This window comes from Chelonia mydas, chromosome 10 (genome assembly GCF_015237465.2).
Source record: "Chelonia mydas isolate rCheMyd1 chromosome 10, rCheMyd1.pri.v2, whole genome shotgun sequence".
Classification (NCBI taxonomy): Eukaryota; Metazoa; Chordata; order Testudines; family Cheloniidae; genus Chelonia; species Chelonia mydas.
In genome coordinates, this window is record NC_051250.2 from 23,959,670 (window position 1) to 23,981,292 (window position 21,623).

The 21,623-nt window shown below is 41.2% G+C and overlaps 1 protein-coding gene across 3 annotated transcripts in view; it reads left to right on the top strand.

Annotated features, from left to right (window-relative positions):
* The window catches only part of GRIN2A (glutamate ionotropic receptor NMDA type subunit 2A), a 291,808-nt gene that overhangs the window by 144,186 nt on the left and 125,999 nt on the right, over positions 1–21,623 (top strand). The window lies entirely within an intron of this gene.

Below are 21,623 nucleotides of genomic sequence, written 5' to 3' on the forward strand. Positions count from 1 at the left end.
TTTATGCCACAACTATGGCAGCAAGAAAGGTGATGGCTGGAAGTCTGAGATCTAAGTGTGGTGTCCTCAGGGAGGCCATAAAGGTGTCAGAATTGCATTTTACTTGGGGACTCAAATGCATCCCACAGGAAACAATATGTGTTTACCAGAGTGTGAGAGGGTGTTCATTCCACACCAGTCTCAAGAGGGTTAAGGAACTGAGAAAGGGCCAAATAGTGTGATAGACCACACATGAGAGGCTTAGGCTGAGATGAAGGTCAGATGAGCAAGTCTGGGCTGGACTAGTATAAACCCAGGGAGCTGGCAACAAAAAGGGACTGTAGGGAAGTAGTCTGCAGTCATTCCTTGGGAGTAGGGAGGGATGTTTGAGGCTATGAAGTTCAGTAGTCTGCAGTTACTCCTTGGGAGGAGGGAGTTTGAGCTGGTACATGCAGAGATGGATGAGCCAAAAGCGATAGGAAGGAGTCCAGGAAAAGCACAGTTGCCAGGTATAGAATCCCTGGGCTGGAATCCGGAGCCGTGAACAGGCCTGGGTTCCCCTACTAGCCACTAGGGAAGTGACACCATTGGGGCAGTGAATGAGAATACTGCCTGAGACTGTTTGAAAGAAAGGACTTTGATACATGGGAAGGGGAGCACTACAGTGACCTGGCCAGAGAACCTAAGAGATCATATGATGATACAAAAAGAAAAGGAGTACTTGTGGCACCTTAGAGACTAACCAATTTATTTGAGCATAAGCTTTCGTGAGCTACAGCTCACTTCATCGGATGCATACTGTGGAAAGTGTAGAAGATCTTTTATACACACAAAGCATGAAAAAATACCTCCCCCCACCCCACTCTCCTGCTGGCAATAGCTTATCTAAAGTGATCACTCTCCTTACAATGTGTATGATAATCAAGTTGGGCCATTTCCAGCACAAATCCAGGTTTTCTCACCACCCCCCCACACAAACCCACTGTCCTGCTGGCAATAGCTTATCTAAAGTGATCACTCTCCTTACAATGTGTATGATAATCAAGGTGGGCCACCTGGAAATGGCCCACCTTGATTATCATACACATTGGAAGGAGAGTGGTCACTTTAGATAAGCTATTGCCAGCAGGAGAGTGGGTTTGTGTGGGGGAGGGGAGTGAGAAAACCTGGATTTGTGCTGGAAATGGCCCAACTTGATTATCATACACATTGTAAGGAGAGTGATCACTTTAGATAAGCTATTGCCAGCAGGAGAGTGAGGTGGGGGGAGGTATTTTTTCATGCTTTGTGTGTATAAAAGATCTTCTACAATTTCCACAGTATGCATCCGATGAAGTGAGCTGTAGCTCACGAAAGCTTATGTTCAAATAAATTGGTTAGTCTCTAAGGTGCCACAAGTACTCCTTTTCTTTTTGCGAATACAGACTAACACGGCTGTTACTCTGAAACCTATGATGATACAGTGATGGTGATCCACTGATCATAGAGGTAAAAGCTCTCTGCATTTTAAAGAAACATGGTCCAAAGCCCATGATGACTCTCACTGAATTCAATTTGGGACTTTGGATCCAAGAAGTCTGATTAGGAAATCTCCTTTTTTGGTGCTTTGTAAACAGGGAAAGAAACAACCCTAAAAACTGATGAAGATTTTAGTTCCTTAAACACCACCAGGGGAAAAAAACACCTCTAGATTCTTATGCGTGTTTTGTATGCCTGAGCTGCATTGTGTGTTATGTAATTTGCTACTCCTTTCTGTAGTATTTCATTAATCTGCTTATGTGCATGTGTAGCAAATCTAGGTTGAAATTCTATCAGTACATAGAATATTACTGACATGAGAGACAGGGATGAAAGCAATGAGGAAGAACTGTAGCCTGAAGAGACTTTCAGCCCATCCACCTTCATTAACTTTAAATAGCCTTGGCAAGTCTGAGGTGCAAGTGGCACGGAAACTTGGAAAGCAGTGAGTTAATTGGGTAGGAATTTGGGAGCTAAGTGGGCTTTTGGTTCATATTAAAAAGGGGAAAATATCAAACTCAAGAGGTAATCTGAGTACTGAAAAGAAAATGTGAAATGCTTTGACACTAATTGTTAACTTTATTAAAAGTCTTCTGAATTCAGTCTAGCTCCGTGTCCTAATTTCAGCACTTTAATTGGGTCCAGTGGTAAACTATGGGTGATGTAAGTCCTTAGGACTAATGAATCATGTGAACTAGAAATAACTCTTTCTCTCTTCCCTCCCACCCCCAATTGTAACTGAAATAGTTTCATGTAACATTTTAATAAAGGGAGCTGTATAATACCAATACAGTCTGATATCCAGGTTTTTAATGACTAAAGAAGTAATGACCATTGGCTTTGCCTTGGGCCTTCAGTTCCTCCAATCAGTCATCAGCTGTTTCGTAAGCTGATTCAAATGCATGATGAATCCTTTGCTGCTGCTGAAGGTATAGAAGAACTCAAACTGTCATTCAAGAACAGAAGAAAATGCTTGTATGGTCACTATTGGAATTTTTTAGTTTCCTGATGTAGCTAAAGAAGCAAGAGGGACAGAGAGGAATATGGACAAGAGAAGATTGGGACAAGATGGGGTGGAGATGAACTATATTATGTACATTTGGGAGAGGGGCGAAGAATTTGATCAAGGAACAAACAATTTCTGTGGATTTTGGTAACAGCACAATCTCCACTCTCCTTGCTTACACCTCCTACATTTTACTGTGCACATATCCACCTTGCTTCTTGAATTCAATGCAAAAGTAACTAAATAGTGTCTATGAAATTGACCTAACTAATTATACTGCATTCATCACCAGTTCTTTGGGAGATTGTATCTATTTTGTGAGCTGACTGTCTTAATAGCAATGCTAGTGTTCGGGCATTTTGTTATTGGCTTAGTAAATGCTGTTCTCTTCCCCCTCCCCCGCCATTTGACTTAACATGTGCATCAATATTAAATTTGTCTGGCACAGGGTATGCAAATCTATGCTGGCCAAAAATTCCCCTGCCTCCACGGTTCAATTCACTTAGAAAACTCAGTGAAAGAAAACTGTGTCCTCTCACTGATGATACAATGTGCTGGTGTGGCCTCTTTGAAACATGGTATGAGGATGCTTATTAAAAGAAAAGAAAATGATGCTAATACTCGCTGATATGAAAGTAGAAAGAAAAGGAGTACTTGTGGCATCTTAGAGACTAACCAATTTATTTGAGCGTAAGCTTTCGTGAGCTACATGAATCCGATGAAGTGAGCTGTAGCTCACTAAAGCTTATGCTCAAATAAATTGGTTAGTCTCTAAGGTGCCACAAGTCCTCCTTTTCTTTTTGCGAATACAGACTAACACGGCTGCTACTCTGAAACCTGATGTGAAAGTGTTATTCAATGAGAGTTCAGGGCAATTAGAGGTGACAACACAAAAAAATGTGTGTAACAAATTACTGGTGAAAAATGTATTACACAGAAAATGCAAAACTGAAGTGAAAAGTTCAGTTATGTTCTCAGTGTGTAACATACATTTAAACAGTTCCAAGGGATAGTCCCTTAATCCCACAGCTCAACATCAAGAATGAAAAGTATAAATCCACTACTATAAATTCATAACGGAGTGCATGTCACTTTGAAATTAAAGTACTGAATAAGAAAGTCTGTTTTAGCTGGAAGCTGGTATAATTTCGGCTCTATGCTTATCAATGCAAACAGTTAGAAATATCTGAGATTATAATCACATGCCAATGTTTGTTGGTAAGTGAACAATTTTGAACTGCAACATGAGTCCTGAATTGAACTAAAACCTACACTTCTTTTTAACATTCTGGATCCATTTGGAGAATACAAAAGTTTGTCTTTTATTGGTGAAATCTAAATAGGTCAGGTGACCTAAATAGGTCTCATGAGTTAGAAGGTTCCCATCTGCTAGAGGAAGTATGGGAATATGTGCACAGATGTCCTTATCATATATGATTTAAATAAAATGGCCATCAGATCTCTGCAAAGAGGGTCAGATCTGAGACTGCTGACGGGTGGGGAAGTCAATGTCCTTGCTGGGGTTTGGGGTATGAGTTATGGGTCAGGTGTGTGTGTGTTTGTTATTTTTTTTAAAAGGATCTTGGGATTTTTTAGAACCAAACGTTTTATGGGTCCTGTTATGTTAATTTAGATGGAATAGATAGACTAAATGTGTTAACATAACCTAGCCAGTGTTCAACATTAAACAGAGTTAAGCAAAGTCTGAGGTTTGGTATACAGAAACCTTAGCTTGCTTAGTACCATGGGAAACAAACTACAAAATTCATGCGAAATGTATTGATGTCAACATACTAAAGGAAAAGAATCAAAACAAGGTAAAGAGCATTGAAACAGCAATTGATTGTTTATGCCAAACAAAGTCCCTTTTGGGAGACAGTGAATATTGGTTAAAGTCTCTTCAGTCAAACAGTCACTTTTGTGCTTTAGACAAAACAGCTGGAGACAGAATGGACAGAAGAGATAGCACAGTAAAGATGTGGGAAATACGGTTTTTGTTTATTTCAGAATACAGGCTCATTGGTCAGTCACAGATGGATGCTTTGGGCTGGTAGGTCAGATGACCAGTGTTCCATATAATTTTTCCCACCCATATGCAGAATTCATTTTGTTATGTGCACCAGTATGGGGTTCGGAGTGTGGGAGGGGGCTCAGGGCTGCGGCAGAGGGTAGGTGTGCGGGGGATGAGGGCTCTGGCTGGGAGTGCACGCTCTGGGGTGGGGCCAGGAATGAGGGGCTCAGGGCTGGGGCAGAGGGTTGGTGTGCGGTCGGGGTGAGGGCTCTGGATGGGGGTGTGGGCTCTGGGGTGGGGCTGGAGATGAGGGATTTGGGGTGCAGGCTGCCCTGGGGCTACGGCAGGGGGAGAGGATTCCCCCCAGCTCTCTCTCCCCGCAGCAGCAGCTGGGCTTGCGGGGAGGGGCGCCTCTCCCTGCTGCGGCAGGGCTGGGCTGGGCCAGGAGAAGGGCTCCTCTTTCCAGCTGCAGCAGCTCCGGCTGGTCTGGGCTTGGGGAGGGGCTTCTCTCTCTGGCTGCAGCAGTTCTGGCGAAGTTGAGCCGGGCTGGGGCACCTGCGTGGCCCTAGATAGCCTGCCGTGCAGTTTACAGGGAACCTCGGTCATGACAGCTGTTGCTCTGGACCCTGGCTCATCTCTCTGGTATCCAAGGCCTGGTGTCACAGCAATAATCCTTCCACCACAGCCATAGCAATGGTAAAAATTCTCTCCCTACCAAAGCTTTTCTTTTTTATACTCTCATTATTTTGTCCAACAATTAAGCCTACTTTCTGACATACCAATTTTGGTTCATTGACTTCAAATCCTTTGCTCCTTTTGTTTACATCATAATCTTAACACAGCCTTTGAATGGTACCAGTAGACCCTTTCTAATAGAATTAATCCCATCTTTTCTGTCACCTCCTCACATCTGTTCTTAAGCAGTTTTATATAACCAATCATTGTGACAATTCATGAAACTTGACCAACTTTTCACCCATCAGGCTAACAAAGTAGGCCTGCTATGCCTCAAGTATTACGACAATTCTCAGTACTAGCTGGTTGGTTTTATATAATTTTGAAAAAAAAAGTTAAATTTTATACAAATAAATGAGAACTGATTTTGTTCTACATAAAACTTGAAGTACAAGTTCTGAAGATTTGATAATGGATCTGTCAGGTTGGTACCATTCTGAAGCACATTCCAAAGATGTTTGAAAATGTCTGCATGATCCTAGGAAGGTAAAATTGCGTGCTAGCCACTGAATCACCAAACATGTCAACTCTGGTGCTTACCAGCTTGGCCATTGCTGCAGTGTGCTCCTTAAAACAGAACTTAGTGGACAGTTTCACCCTGTGTAGCACTGTATTGAGGCAGGAACCTGAGGGTAGCAGAGTATATGGGTTGCACTGAGGTTAATAACCTTATCAGTGGAGGCTGAGGCCCAAGTTCTGTCTCACAGCACAGCCAAGGCAGTCAGACTGGGCACTTGGGAGTTTAGCTGGGGCTTGACAGGATGGAATCCTCCATCCCCATGCTGCAGAGTGCCCTGGAGCTGCTAAAATAGCCTCCATGTTGCCTGTTCTCCCCATGTCATTCTTTAAATGTATGCAGAGAACGACCATTGCATCCACACAGAGATAAATCCACCAACTGCACCCTGCGCTGGCCAGCCTTGCTTCTGTATCTTTGATGTGCAGTAGTCTACCTTCTGTGCAGCCAAGCTGTCTAGCATGTGTAGGATTATGCATTTCCTGGGCAAGCTCTCTAGGCTATTCTCCCCTCCACATGCTGCAGGAACTCATGTTTTGCTACAGAAAAGTAGTTTCCCAGAGCGGAGGCAGGATTGCTCCTAAGAGTTGTCACTTTGGTTGTATGAGGTTTAAAAATAAAACCATTTTATTTAGGAGAGCATGACTATTTAAGCATTAGTGAATTTGCTATCGAAGGGTGCTTTCCAGTTGCCTCTGTCAAGAAGGTATAGCTAATACAAAAACACTAAAGCAAAAGTGCAATAATTACGAACATCACTTACAGAAACTTCTATTTAAATGAGACATTCCATAATTAATTATAGATAGGTCTCTCATATTACCAATCACATTTTTAGATGCTAATTGCAAAATGGTACTGCACATACCCTGGGTAATTTGTATTGCTGTTTTAATTCTTCTTTTTCTACTAATCTAGGCCAGCTGGAATGAAAGAAGACAAAGGACCATATTTTGGTGATAAGCGTATTCTGTATAGCAAAATATTTATCCCAAGATCCCAGCAGACAGACCAAATCTCTGTCTTTGTGCAGAGAGGTGACATTGAAAACATTGAAAACCACATGAGAGAGAATACTTTATCCTACATGTACCAGCCATTTAGTCTTCAGGGTTCATTGACATGCTACCTTGTACATGGACCACTTTTAACCAACCTTGGCCAGCCCACATCCCTTCTTTCTATGCTGCATGTACTCTCAGAGAAGTGACCATGTCCTCATGCCAAATTTTCTGCTTGACAAACTTGTGCACGCAAACTGACCGCTTGCCAGAATTTGGCCAAAAATGTAAATGTGGATGAAAGTCTGTTAATAGACACGGCAGAGGCAATTAAGAGAATAAAAACTTTGTATACTGATTCTCTACCTGCAGAGCTACCCTTCAGCGAGGACACAATTAATATCCTGAAAGTGTCTTAAGCCATCTCTTTTAACCTTTTTTTAAAAGGCAGCTTTTGAAGAATTCTAAATGCGATTTGTCTGATCTCTCTAAATTGGACTGATAGTAAGTAATATAAATTTTAGCTTTTACAATAGTTTCAGGTCCTCTTAGCTACTCTCATCCAAGTTTTCTGAAACAGCTTGAAATTAGATTTTTGTGTATGTGTGTGGTGAGGGTTATGAAACTATGGTGCACATCTGAATTGCTGAATAACTGTCTTCTGTACTCCAAAAGGAATAAACATATTATATACTACATTGTGGAATCCTTAATCATACTGGTGTGTGTAACCCACACACCTCCAGGGTGTGGTGTTCTGTCCCATCTAGTGGAGGGGAGGGAGAGAGAGAGAAATGAGTCTGCTCTACAGCCTTAGCTAACAGCCAGTTGGCTTTTGGCTCATACGGTAGAGGCTCATGCACTAAGCTCCAGATTCTATCCTCATCAAGATTTATACAATCAGGCCCTGTGTGTAACTCTTACTCTCGCTGTCTGCAGAGTAAACTGCAGTCCTATTAATGTTTGGCATGTTCAGACTCTTCTGCTCATTTGTTTGTTAATGGGAACATCTAGCAGCATACATTTAGATTCCAAAAAGAGAGGTGTGGAACCTCAGTGATCGCTCCGTTGGGCCCTCTTGCTGATTTAGTTGTCTCATTTTCAAATAATAATTTGAGTCCTTGACATTCATTTCCCCTCTACATTCATTTGTCACACAATTCTAAACACTTAAGTGGTGTTTTTATATTGCTGTTTTTATTTATACTTCAGTCTATGCCCAATGATGAAGTTTGGTCATGACCAGCTGATGAAATCCACCATGTTTCTCAGAGGGGTTGAGATGATGCTACAAGGAAAACAATTCCTCACGGAAAGCAACAAATGGTATATTCCAGCTATTTTAGACCTGACACCTGGTTTCATGTTTCTCTCATTACTCTTCGTTCAGAGTCTTCTGTTTTTGTGGAGAGACTGAGGATTAATAAATCTGACATGTTCACAAGACATATTGGCCAGGGCATGAATGAATTAAAGGAAAAAATGCTACCCATCCGTTAGAGGGAATGACATAGCCTGTTATCGTCACAGTGGTGAAGCAATTAGTATACAGAACTACACTTTGTGCTATGCAGTTTGAGTGTTTGATCACACAATATAATGAATGTCTTTTCTGATATAGGAGACTTTTTTTGGACAAAGCAGAACAGAAGCATGGAGCTTGGTCTCAGTGCAATAATGGAGTGCCTTTTTAAATATCATCAGCCTCTACACCTTCTTGGACTACATATTTTCATTTAAAAACCACATCACATTTTAGCACTTACACACCCGTTCTGTCTGAATGTAACAGTATTGTTCAAACATTGGAGTGAAACAGCCTCTCTATTCAGATTTTAGTCATTTGAAAAACTGAGTTGGGGACTCTTTCAGTAGGAATGGTTTAATGGTATTTTCTACTAAAGCCAGATAATCTATTAGAGTGAAATGTGCCAAACGGATGGTCTATAATTGAAGATAAATCATTTCGGCAATTAGTAAGAAATTTATATTTTAAAAGATACTACTTTCTGCTTGTTTGTTCTGAGCCTGTGTCTTATTTTTACAAAAAAAGCTCCAGTGTTTCATATTTGAGAAATTGAAAAGCTGTTGAAAATTATCTCTTATTGGGGTTTTATTGGACAGATGAGGTTAATGAAATACCCATTGTTCAAATACAATTTGTAGTGGCATTGATGATTAAAGCTGGTTGGACCATGTTATGAAACGTAATAATTTAGCCCCATATTTGGCTAGTGAAACATTTGCTGATGAATGCTGATTTTCTTTGAAATTATTTGTTATTTGGTGAATAATTTGGATGAATAATCTTCAGATTGGGTGTTCCCAAATGGTTTAGTTTGATTATTCTATATACATGGTGTACAGCTGGTATCCTATGTCAGATTGGATGCCTGTCATATTTTTAAACTGGAAAATAGAAATGAACAACAATGGACTTCTGGTCCCAATTTTCAGAAAAATAAACGTTTATGCTAAAATTTGCAAAGCTGTCAGAATTAATGTCTTCTATTTTTATGGATACCCAGTGGTTGTGCAAATAATTGTGAATAGTGGATGACCCACTAATCACAATGAGCCCAAATTTCTGCTTTTTGTTCATGAAAATATTCGAGAAGTTGTTTTGACTGTTTACTGAGTTCTCATGTTCCAGTGTGTTGGTTAACTCTGTAAGGCAGCCCTTCCTGGTATGACATGTTACAGCTAGCTGATCATCGTCAGAAGTAATCCCTTTCAGAGGCAGCCATTTGGCTGAAATTGCTCAGGAAGCATGGTCTTTGTGGGCAGGAAGCTCAAGTTGTGGGGCAGGGATCTTGCAATTTAGGACTATTCATATTGTGAGCGTTGCTTTATAATATCTGTCCTCTTGACAGGCATGAAGATTACAAATATTAATGAATCTTCCCACACTTCAGTTGACACTTGTTCTCCGCACTCCCAGCAATGTAGTATTACTGTCTGAGGTGCCTTCCAGTTGCTCAGTGTAGTGATGGTAGCACAGGGGCCAGCTGGCAAGGACTGCCCTAGGGCAGCAGAGGGGAAAGAGCAGCATGTGTTGTGGTGGTCTGTCCCACTGCCTGCACCAGGTCCACCAGTACTGTCGTTGATTGTTTTTTGAAGTTTTTGGCTCTGCTTGGATGAGTCTACCCTAACTTAGAGTGGCCATCTGTGGTCCGATGGACACACACGAGCAGAAGGAGCTTTTCTCTGCCCATTTAAATATTTGTCATTTCACTGAGACTTCCAACAAGGCTGATATTCACGTTGTGGTGATGGATGCTTGTCCCCTGAGAAAAACCACTGATCTCGCTTCATTAACTTTTAGTTTAAAAAAGAATTTAAACATCTCCTAAAGCTCCCAGAACGATGGTTGCAGTTTCACATTAGAGGATATTAGAAGTGTAGACAGAACATGAGTGGCGAAGGCATTAGGATTTTTAAAGATTAGATGTTTTTTGCTTTTCAAATTTAATTTAATAATTTGACCTGTGCCGCCTTCATGCTGAATACAGCATTGGAAAACAGTCGCCTGGAAGAGGAACCGAGCAGCAGCCAGTACCATTTGATGGAGACTCTCTGTGATGCTGCTTTGACTGCTTTCCAAGCTCACCTGTTCTCAGTTACATGAATAACAAATAATTGAACGAAGTTGAATAATACATCTTAGTAAACTGGATCTTCCTCTTTCTGTGCAGAAGGGATGGGTCTGCTCATGGGGACAGGGTGAAAGGATCTTTGTGGGGAGGGGTTGTCCCATAGCTGGGAATGGGTGCAGTATGTTCATCATCATCTCAGCAACGGTTTTAACTTTAAGCTGGCTTCAGTCAGTATTAGCTCTTAAGCAATGTGGAACCCTCCTTTTTGAGGGCTAGATTGATGGTTCCTTAGGCAGCTCTGTTGTCAAGGGATCAAGAGGGGGCTGTATAGCGGTCATGTAGGGCCTGGGCCTGGAGTTTCATAGTTTCTAGAGGCTAAATGCCCTACTCCAGTTGTTCTCACCCAATGGTACGTGTAGCTCTGGGGGTACGCAGAGGTCTTCCAGGGGGTACATCAACTCATCTAGATATTTGCCTAGTTTTACAACAGGCTATGTAAAAAGCACTAGCAAAGTCAGTACAAACTAAAATTTCATAGAGATAGTGCTCTATGTACAATACACTGAAATGTAAGTACAATATTTATATTGTAAATGATTTATTTTACAATTATTTGGTAGAAATGAGAAAGTGAGCAATTTTTCAGTCGTAGTGTGCTCTGACACTTCTGTATTTTATGTCTGATTTTGTAAGCAAGTAGTTTTTAAGTGAGGTGAGACTTGGGGATATGTAAGACAAATCAGACTCCTGAAAGGGGTACAGTGTCAAATATTTGGCTAAGCTCATTAAGAAGAGTTATCTTCTTTTTAGCGTTTGTCCACCATTGGAAACAAAGTATTGGATTTACTAGATCGTAAATCCAACCCAGTATCACATCTGTAATCCTCCCTAGAACTTTTCGTTAAACCTTGTAAGTAAAGAAATAATGAATGTGATGGAAAAATATTGTGAGCTAGGCTTGGCAGCTTGAGTTCATTTCTAGCTTCCTTTCATTGTTTTTGTCATGTATCCATCCTGCATATTGTAGGTGAATTTTTCTATTTTTTGCTAGAAGTAAGAACCACACCTGTGTATATTTTACCTTTCCTCAACTGAAGAATAATAACTTGATAAGATAGATACAGTTCATAGCTGAAAAATCCTTGTTATGCACATAAAGCTCTAAATAACATGAATATACGTAGGGCAGAGATGCTTCTGCCCAGAGTACTATTTGCCCAAAGGGTATAATGCCTGAAAGGTCTCTTGAAGTATGACAACACTGTTCTCAGAAGTCTTGCCTGTGCAAGTCTATGCATCCTGAAACGAGATGCCAACACTGAAACATTGATTTGTCAAGGAAAAGGTGTAGGACTGAGTGGGTGTATTCAGTAGATGCAGGTAGTGCATATTTTTATCTGCATATCTCTACATTATAATTATCTTCCCTACCATCCATCACATACTGTAGCATCAAACGTTCATGTCCTTAGTTAGGTCTCATCTTGGCAGTTACAACACTTCGGAGTCATCGCTATGTATCTGTATCAGTCTGAATTTTATCTCCTCAGCTTCCCAAGTGAGAGTTCTGCATCTCATGAGGATGCTTTAGCTCAGGGTAATGGAATGTTTATTTTACAAAGACTTCATTCCGCTTTCCAACTACGTAAAACAAAGCTTTTCTTCAGGAAGTTCATATTTTGGGCTATGATGAATCAAGGCTCCACAGTGGGTACTGGTATAAAACTTTTAACTTCACTGTTGTTCTTCAGCATACCGGTTACATTCATATTGTCAGATTTTATTAGATGAAACATTATCAAAGACTCTCTTGCCTTGAGCTAGTTTGAGGTGCAAAATTTGATGTACTTGGTACTTCTGGGAAATCATAAGAACATACAAACGGCCATACTGGGTCAGACCAAAGGTCCATCTAGCCCAGTATCCTGTCTTCTGACAGTGGCCAATGCCAGGTGCCCCAGAGGGAATGAACAGAACAGGTATCATCAAGTGATCCATCCCCTGTCACCCATTCCCAGCTTCTGGCAAACTGAAGCTAGGGACACCATCCTTGCCCATCCTGGCTAATAGCCATTGATGGACCTAACTTCCATGAACTTATCTAGTTCTTTTTTGAACCCTGTTACAGTCTTAGCCTTCTGTAGAAGTTATTTGCATCTGGAGTTGACCTGCTCCTTATTATATACCCTAGGGTAATAAACACCTTCTGCCAGACTGATAGTTCGCTTGGAGAAAACACATCTGCTGGTTAAATATTAGAGTAGTATTTTTTTTAAAATTGCATGCTACTTTATTTTTAGTGGAATTTTTGATTAAACCTACTTAGTTATCTGTATAAAAGGTGTGCGTAGATTGAGAAGCCTTGGTTAATTACAGCTTTGGATTTTCTTTCACCCCCTACATAGAGGCGATGAGAGAGATTTTGGAATTCAGCTCAGGCAGAATGTTTTCAGATGTGAACCTGATGTCCAGTGATATTTGTTTTTATAGCAATTCAATTCCTGATATGCATACCTTTTCATTAGTGCATATAGTACTCTTATACAAAACTTATCTTAAGGAATGCCTTTGGGCCTGATTCTGTTATCACTGAGGTCAACTGTAGATTGTGTTAACTTGGGGAGCAAAATCAGACCCTTGATTGTAGCATACTTGAGTGTGAACATGGTCATTGTCTAAGTGTTTTGACAGAGCTTATATGGATTGCAACATTCAGGTTCAGCTCCTGCTTCTCTTAGACCCTGTATATAATTCTTCACAAATAGATTGTCTAATTCAGATGTTTTTACTAGTAATGCTCTGACATGGTAATGAATATATGAAACAACCTTTATGTAACTTCAGCTAATGTCTGAGCTGTAAATCAGTAGCTTGACGTTGGATAGAATTTTCTTTCCAGACCCATACCTTACCAGGTAAGAGAGACGAGTAATGCTTTATATGATCTGTTCATTCCTCAGTGTCAAATATTTCATCCAGATGATTAACTACGCTCACAGCACCTCTACTGAGATACTGATAACAGTCTACTTTTAAGGCCCCTTTATGAGTTTGAAGTTCATTTACAGCTGTTATGTGGCCTGGCACTCTGACACTGCATACTACAGAAGGACACTTGTTTAACCAAGATTGTTAGCAGGAGGAGTGCTGGATTTCTTGACACACATGCATATTTTTTTTCTTGTTTAATTGATCTTGGTTGCTCTAGGCCAAAACAGTAGGTGTGACACTGAACCTCCCCTTAGTTGTACATGAGCTCATTAATTAAGACCACTTTTTCCCTGAATGCATCTGATGAAGTGGGCTGTAGCCCACGAAAGCTTATGCTCAAATAAATTGGTTAGTCTCTAAGGTGCCACAAGTGCTCCTGTTCTTTTTGCGAATACAGACTAACACGGCTGCTCCTCTGAAACCTTTTAATGAAGTGCAGTGGTAGCAGCATCTGCTACTGCTTTTCAGCCCTCAGTTGGAAAGTGCCCATTTACAGTTGACTGTCTGCAGCACTGTAGCAGCTGCACCTGCACAGATCCCTCCTCCAGCTTTTCTGTTCCACGACATAAGATATTGTGAAAAGTGCACAGAATTGGTCTCCACGGTGTATTTATTTTACCCTGGTTTTTATGTTTCCCTTCTTATGAATGGGTAAGGCTCTAGCTTCCCTAATGGGAAGAGTAAGAGGGTACAAATGTTAATCTCTTTCTATTTTTTCTATAATGGAGAATAATACTTAAAACTTTTTAACGTCACCCCTTTTTGGTATTCCTTAACAATTTGTTTGCTTTCTTGATTGCTCCATAATGAATAGATATTGTCAGTGGACGATCTTCAGCGACACCTAGCTCTCCCTCCTGAGATGTATGTTAACTTAGAACCCATCAACACCTCTGAGTAGTTCAAACTATTTCTTCCAATATACCTCTCACTCCTCTGCTTTTAACTTCATATGCCATTATGTTTAGCTGCCTAGCTTTGTTACTCCTGAAGTGCCTCAAAATCCTTTTGAGATTTGACTAATTTAAATACTTTTGTAATCTGCAGGTTTTGGTCCCTCACTTTTTAATCCCTTTTCCAATTCATGAATAAATGTATTAAATAGCATAGGTCCTAGGGGCCTTGGGGCATATTGCTGTTAACCTCCTTCCATGTTGAAAATTGGCCACATATTCCCTGTGCTCTGTTTTCTACCTTTTAAATAGTTTCTAATCCACAACACAGCGTTCACTCTCACCTGATGGTCCGTCTTGTGAGGGACTTTATTCAGAGGCCTTTTGAAAATCCAAATAAATTGTATATACCATTCCTCACTCACGCGGTATATTGTTGACTCTATTAAAGAATTCTATAGTCTGTGTTAGCGTCTAGAAGATCGTAATGGTCCTCTTGGGCCTGAACATCTGTGAATATGGATTCTAATAGATTCTCATTTTAATTCCCTGCAGACAGCTGGCAATGGCAGTGTATTTTCTTTTGGTGGAGCAGCTTCATAGCAGCAACCCCCTCAATTCTTTTCTCAGAGATCAGGTTTTCTAAACCTTTTTATCATTTTTGTTGCTCTCCTCTGGACGCTCTCCAGTTTGTCCAAACCTTTCCTAAAGAGTAGTGCCCAAAACTGGACACAGGACTCCAGCTGAGGTCTCACCAGTGCTGAGCAGAGTAGGATAATATATAGTGGGTCTTATACACAACACTTCTGTTAATACACCCCAGAATATTAGGTTTTTTTGCAGTTGTATCACATTGTTGACTCATATTCAATTTGTGATCCACTATAACCATCAGAAAAGGAGTACTTGTGGCACCTTAGAGACTAACCAGTTTATCTGAGCATGAGCTTTCGTGAGCTACAGCTCACTTCATCGGATGCATAGCATATCGTGGAAACTGCAGAAGACATTATATAAACACAGAGACCATGAAACAAAACTTCCTCCCACCTCACTCCCCCGCTGGCAACAGCTTATCTAAAGTGATCCTCAAGTAGAGCCATTTCCAGCACAAATCCAGGTTTTCTCACCCTTCCCCCCCCCCCCCACACATACAAATTCACTCTCCTGCTGGCAACAGCCCATCCCCCTTTGAAACCCCTCTTTATAATGCGCATGATAATCAAGGTGGGTCACCTCCAGCACTAATCCAGGTTTTCTCACCCCCCCCCCACACCCCCCCCTTTTTTTTCCCAAAAACCACACACACAAACTCATTCTCCTGCAGCTCCCTCTTACTATTTGGAATTGCCTTCATTCAGGAATGTGATGGGGTGCCCCTTTTAACCCCTCCTAAAATTTAGGGTGCAGTCAGTTCTCCAAGTTTTTTTTCTTGGACCTGCAAGGGTCTGCTGGCTGGTCCCTTTCTCTCAACGTATATCTTCAGGGTCTTTACTTCCTCCTCAAGGTATTGAGACAGTCCACAGATCTAGCCTCCTCCTAAATCCCGGGTAAGGATCTTCACAAAGGCAGGCTGGTCCTCTTGAATCAACCTACAGCAGTGGGAGTAGAAAATTATCCTGTAGAAGGATGCAGCCTTGTGATGCTCTCTCATCAAGTTCCCAAGCCCATCATTGCTGGGTCACCATGTATCTGACATGAGTCTGGCTGTGTCTGTCACCAAGTTCAGTCACAGGCTGTGTACTCCCTGATGTTCTCTTTTAGCCATCTTTCATTTTTGTTCTCAAAAGTATTTTTCACTTAGCCTTTTTCAGTTGAACAGAAACTCCAACTTGGACTCCAGAGTTTCCACCATATGAGCAATCACTGACTGTTCAGTGTGAAAACCCAGAAGGTGTGCACCAATTAAAATAACATTATCATGTTCAGTGGCCAAAACAAATATCTCTGCAAGAGGTGTTTCACATTGTTTCACATTGTTTCAAGGTGGTGACGTGTCTTACAAACTTTATACATTAGATTCCTTTATTGGAAAAACATAAAGGAGCAGAGAAAAGTGAATTGTACAGTGTGCAGCCGCGACTCTTCCCACTCGTTCATACCATGTTTTTTTAGTTACTTGCTTTTCTGCTATATATAAAACTAATGACAAAAATTAGTACTCACTTCAAACTTGAATCAGAGCAGCAGGGAGACTCAAGCTGAATAAGTGCTGTAAAATGAAACTTTACAAAATCCCTTTAATTATTGTTAATTAGCTAAGTACATGAAAAGAACCCATGTTATGAAAGCACTAGGCCTTATAGACTCAGTAAATATAACAAATTCTGCAAACTCCCACTGGAAGTTTTGCCTGTGTTGGGACTAGAATTTTATCCAGAGGTGTTTCTGACTGAGCTATTACTGATACTCCCACAAAAATGCCCAAGCTATGTTCAGCAATTTTATATTTTTGAGCAGAATGTGCTTGATTAAGTTATATATAGCATGCTTTTAAAAATTCTGCTTCTCTGGTCTTTACTCCTTGAAGTAATAAAAGGAGATGTGGCATATATTTGTAAGGCATGGGCGGGGGACAATTCTACTCCTTACCATTTTCGGACTTCACTTGGCCTTTCCCCAAAGCAAAGTTTTAAAACAGCAAAAGTAAATCATGATATAGTTCTGACATTAACTAAAGTTACACTCTCCTTATATTTGAAAGAAATGGGCGAAGGTCAAGTTCATTCTATAACAGAGGTGGGCAAACTACGGCCCGCAGGACCGTCCTGCCCAGCCCCTGAGCTCCTGGCCGGGGAAGCTAGCCAGCAGCCCCTCCCTTGCTGTTCCTCCTCCCCTGTAGTTATGCTGCTGCGTGGGTAGCACAACTTGCACCCGCCCATCCCCCCCAGGCTTCCCAATAAGCCTGTCCTGCTGCTCTGAGTGGCATGGTAAGGGGGCGGGGGGAGAGGGTTGGATAAGGGGCAGGAGGTCCCGGGGGGCAGTCAGGGGACAGGGGGCGGTTGGATGGGGTGGAGGTTCGGGGCGGGGTGGTCAGGAGACAGAGAGCGGGGGGCGTTGGCTAGGGGGTGGGGTCCTTGGGGAGCAGTTAGGGAGGGGGGTCCCGGGAGGGGGCGTCAGGGGACAAGGAGTTGGGGTGGGATTGGGTGGGTCGGGAGTCCTAGGGGGTCTGTCAGGGGACAGTGTGGATAGGGGTCGGGGCAGTCAGGGGATAGGGAGCAGGGAGGGTTGGATTGGGGATGGGGTCCTGGGGGGTGGTTAGGGGCGGGGGATCCCGGGAGGGGGCGGTCAAGGGACAAGGATTGGGGGGGTTGGATGAGTCAGGTGGTCTGAGGGGGGCAGTCGGGGGGGCGGGGGAAGTGGGAGGAGGCGGATAGGGGGCGGGGGCCAGGCTGTTTGCGTAGGCACAGCCTTCCCTACCTGGCCCTCCATACCAATTCGCAACACCAATGTGGCCCTTGGGCCAAAAAGTTTCCCCACCCCGTTCTATAAGCTATAATATCTGCTCACCTTTGACACTTCTCTAGTATTATTATTCTCTAGTATTATTTTCCTTCTTTTGATATTCAACTAATCAACTTACGCTCAGGAATACCCTTCTCTGAATTTCAGTTGTTCATTCTCCATGAAAAGTTAAAATAGTCTACTGAAAATCTTTACCACTAGAGATAAATTAGTGTAAAGTAGGAGTAAAGTCTACTACACCTAGTATAAAATCTTCAAAATAATTACAAAAAGGTGCTGATCACAAAATAAGAGAAAATTATGCAGTTTCTTATAAGATTTTTCCTACGGGATAGGGAGGGGAGAGAGAAATAATTAGCAAATATCTTGGTTATAGCTAGGGCCTTACCAAATTCATGGTCCATTTGGGTCAATTTCACATAATGGGATTTAAATATCATATATTTCATGATTTCAGCTATTTAAATCTGAAATTTCATGGTGTTGTAATTGTAGGGGTCCTGACCAAAAAAGGAGTTGTGGAGGGAGTCACAAAGTTATTGTTGGGGGAGTTGCGGTATGGCCACCCTTACTTCTGTGCTGCTGCTGGCGGGGCACTGCCTTCAGAGCTGGGCACCTGGACAACGGCAGTCGCTCTCTGGCCTCCCAGCCCTGAAGGCAGTGCAGAAGTAAGGGCGGCAATACCATGACCCCCCTAAAATAACCTTGCAACCCCCCTGCAACTCCCTTTTGGGTCAGGGCGCCCAATTTGAGAAACACTGATCTCCCCATGAAATCTGTGTAGTATAGGGTAAAGGCACACAAGAGACCAGATTTCACAGGGGGAGACTAGATTTCACGGTCCATGACGTGTTTTTCATGGCCATGAATTTGGTAGGACCTTAGTTATATCCCTAATCTCATAATATACTTCATCATTAAATAGAATTGATGTTCTTGATTGGTGCTGAAATCACGTATCTTGAGTAACTTTCTGGTGTCTAACCCGTTGTCTCACTTTCTAAACAAGCAAGATCAAAACAAGCTTAACTTGCCCAGCAAGGTGTAAATTAATTTGTTCTTGTGTCAGTCACTGTCGTCTTCTGATTCTGGTACAAAGAGGAAAAGTATCCCATTGCAGATAAATATTTGCATCATTTACCTGACTAAATGTTTTCGCTCTTCCCCAGAAGAAGTAAGAATACAAAGTGAAGTCAATGGAGCGATGACCATTTTTACCAGTGGTGATGCTTTTAAAACTTTAAAGAAAACATAAATTAATATTTTAAGTGTTTTTGAACCTGATCCTCCCCTTTGGGGAGTTTTGCATGTTTACAGACTGTTGGATTGGGCCTTCAATTTCCCAGCTTCACCAAAATGATCACTTTTGCCAAATAAACCCTGTGCATGTAATGTCTGAATATTTTCCTTATATGCACATAAATATTTCTTGTAGATACCACTGAATTTTTAAAGGTGTCTGCCTGCAACTTTCCATCTTGCTGCTAACCTTAGCTGTAAGTCTCCACTTGTTCTTTAGCTGTGTAATTAGGTCGTGCTCCTGCTCCCATTTTAAGGTAGTGGCAAAAAATCATTCAGAGCACATGTGGCCAGATCCTTAGCTGGTATAAATCAACATATCACCAGTGAAGACTATGGAGTATCTGAGGATCTGGTCCATAACATTAATGCTAACACACTGAATGCTCTGCAGCAAAGTTCTGTCTTGTCCACTTAATTATTGTTTTAATCAGCTGGACCATTGGATGGTATTAATCGCAAATTGCTTGCTTGTAATATGTGGATAAGTCAAGTCATTGTCAAAATTTGTTAAAAGGCCGTTTCAGTAAATCCTGCAATATGTAGGCAAACTTTAGAAAGTTTAATATGTTGCCAGAGCTCCATTAAATGCTAATGTATCTTTTCTAAATAAGTGATTTCAGAGACATCATCCTTCAAGGAGAGAGCTTCATTTCAATCATTTCGCTCATCTTGCCAGATTCCTTTAGTTACATCGCTACCCAATGTTTCTGAAAGCATGCATGACCATGGAAGGGATTGTGACAGTAGCTGGGGCTCTGAGCGTCTATATGTGCACATTAGAAAGGTACACGTTTGTAAGTGTTTCTCTGTATTGTGGCTGATAGTCTGTTCATGTAAGTCTTCTTGCTTTTTGGAGTTCCCCGATGTGCCCCCGGAGTCTATGCAGACAATGGCCTTTGCACAGATCCTTCACTTGGAGGAGCAATTCCATTATGCTTATAGTCATGAGTGGTACATAGGGGTGCAGTGAAAGGATGTGATGGATTTCATAATCAAGTCTATTTACGTATCCTAAGTGCTATTATTTATCTGTTTTATTTGTGCATAGTAGGTCCTTTTGCCATTGCATCTGAGCACACCACAGATAAAAGAATATATCAGTCACAGTTTAGAAATCTGAAAAGCAAGAAAGCAAAGAGAGTGCATTAGATTTAATTATCGGTTTGGTAATATTTCTCCAAATAGTCAATCACTTGGTTATTTACTTTGTATTGGAGAAATAATGTAAAATTAGATTAATGGAAATGGTTTTGGATGTTTAATTCCTTTTGGTGTAGTGATGTGAAATGCTGTCTCTGAGTATATTTTCAATGTGCTCAGTTTGTAGGTAGCTGTGAGTATCCCTGAAAGGAAGACTTTTTTAGATTTATAATTGGAGTCCCTGGGGAATTGCTCCTATAAATGTTCAGCAGTAAAATATCCCATGTTTAATTCTCTCCCCAATATGCCTCATAGTGTCCTTAATTCATCAAACTGGATATTACCCAAATCTATTGGAAGGCTAGCACCGGCAGTCACAATACCCTTTTTGCCATGACAATACCTGCTAAGGCAGAAGATTTAATTAGCACCAGTGATGCACACATTGTTGCCCTAGTTGGCTTTTTTCATAGTTTGACCCTATGGTAGGATTTCCATTGGGGTTAAGCCCTAGAAAATCCTCCTGTTGGGTACGTAAGGCTCTAAAATTAATAACACTGCTTGCCTCCTTAACAAACAAAAAGACTCAAACACCTGTGCAGAGAGTTCTCTGCAAGAAGCTGGTATAGTTCAATGGACAGAATACACAACTGGGCATTAACAGACCTGAGTTTCAATTCTGATTCTAACACCAACTTGCTGTGTGACTTTGATCATAGATGTATCTGCTTCCTTTTCTCCTGCAGTTTCCCCATATGTAAAATAGAGATAATAGTTCTTAGCTGAATTCATAAGGCACTTTGAGATGAACTGTGATATATGTTTGTATTAATAATAAAGTCATTAGAGGAATGACTGACACTTTTCTAGAGACAGTGTTAGAAGCCTTGAACAGCCGATGCTTGAAATTCTTCAAAAAATAAGATACATATTTCAACATGATGGTCTATGAACAATATCAGTGTCTGAAAATGAAATAAATATGTCCTGGTGTTACTACTGGGGATAAAGTAAAACTATAACTGGTGGTGTATGCTTTGATAATCTAGTAATTTTAATTTGTGTAAAATCCAAATAGAAATTTAGAAAATGACCTGTCCATGTATGAAATATTAGAAGCCTGTAAAGAGCTTATTATAAAGTACACACAAGTATCGTGGTATAAGTGGATGTCTTTTGTTAGATGCCAAAAGTGGATTTTTGTTAGATGACATAAACACAATAGGGAGACATAAGGAAAATGGAACGTGTCAAATGTTGTGACTGAGAATATACACCTAAGCAAGGCAAACTCAAGGAAAGTGTCCAATGGCAAATTAAGGATGCCTTTGTGCTCGCTAGGACAACACACATAGATGCAAGTTATAGAATGCAAGACCATTCTTCAAATTTACTTCCATTAACTAATCTCACGAGGACTGGAACATGTTGCTAGACACTCCTAGGTTATCATTATTATAAATCAGTAG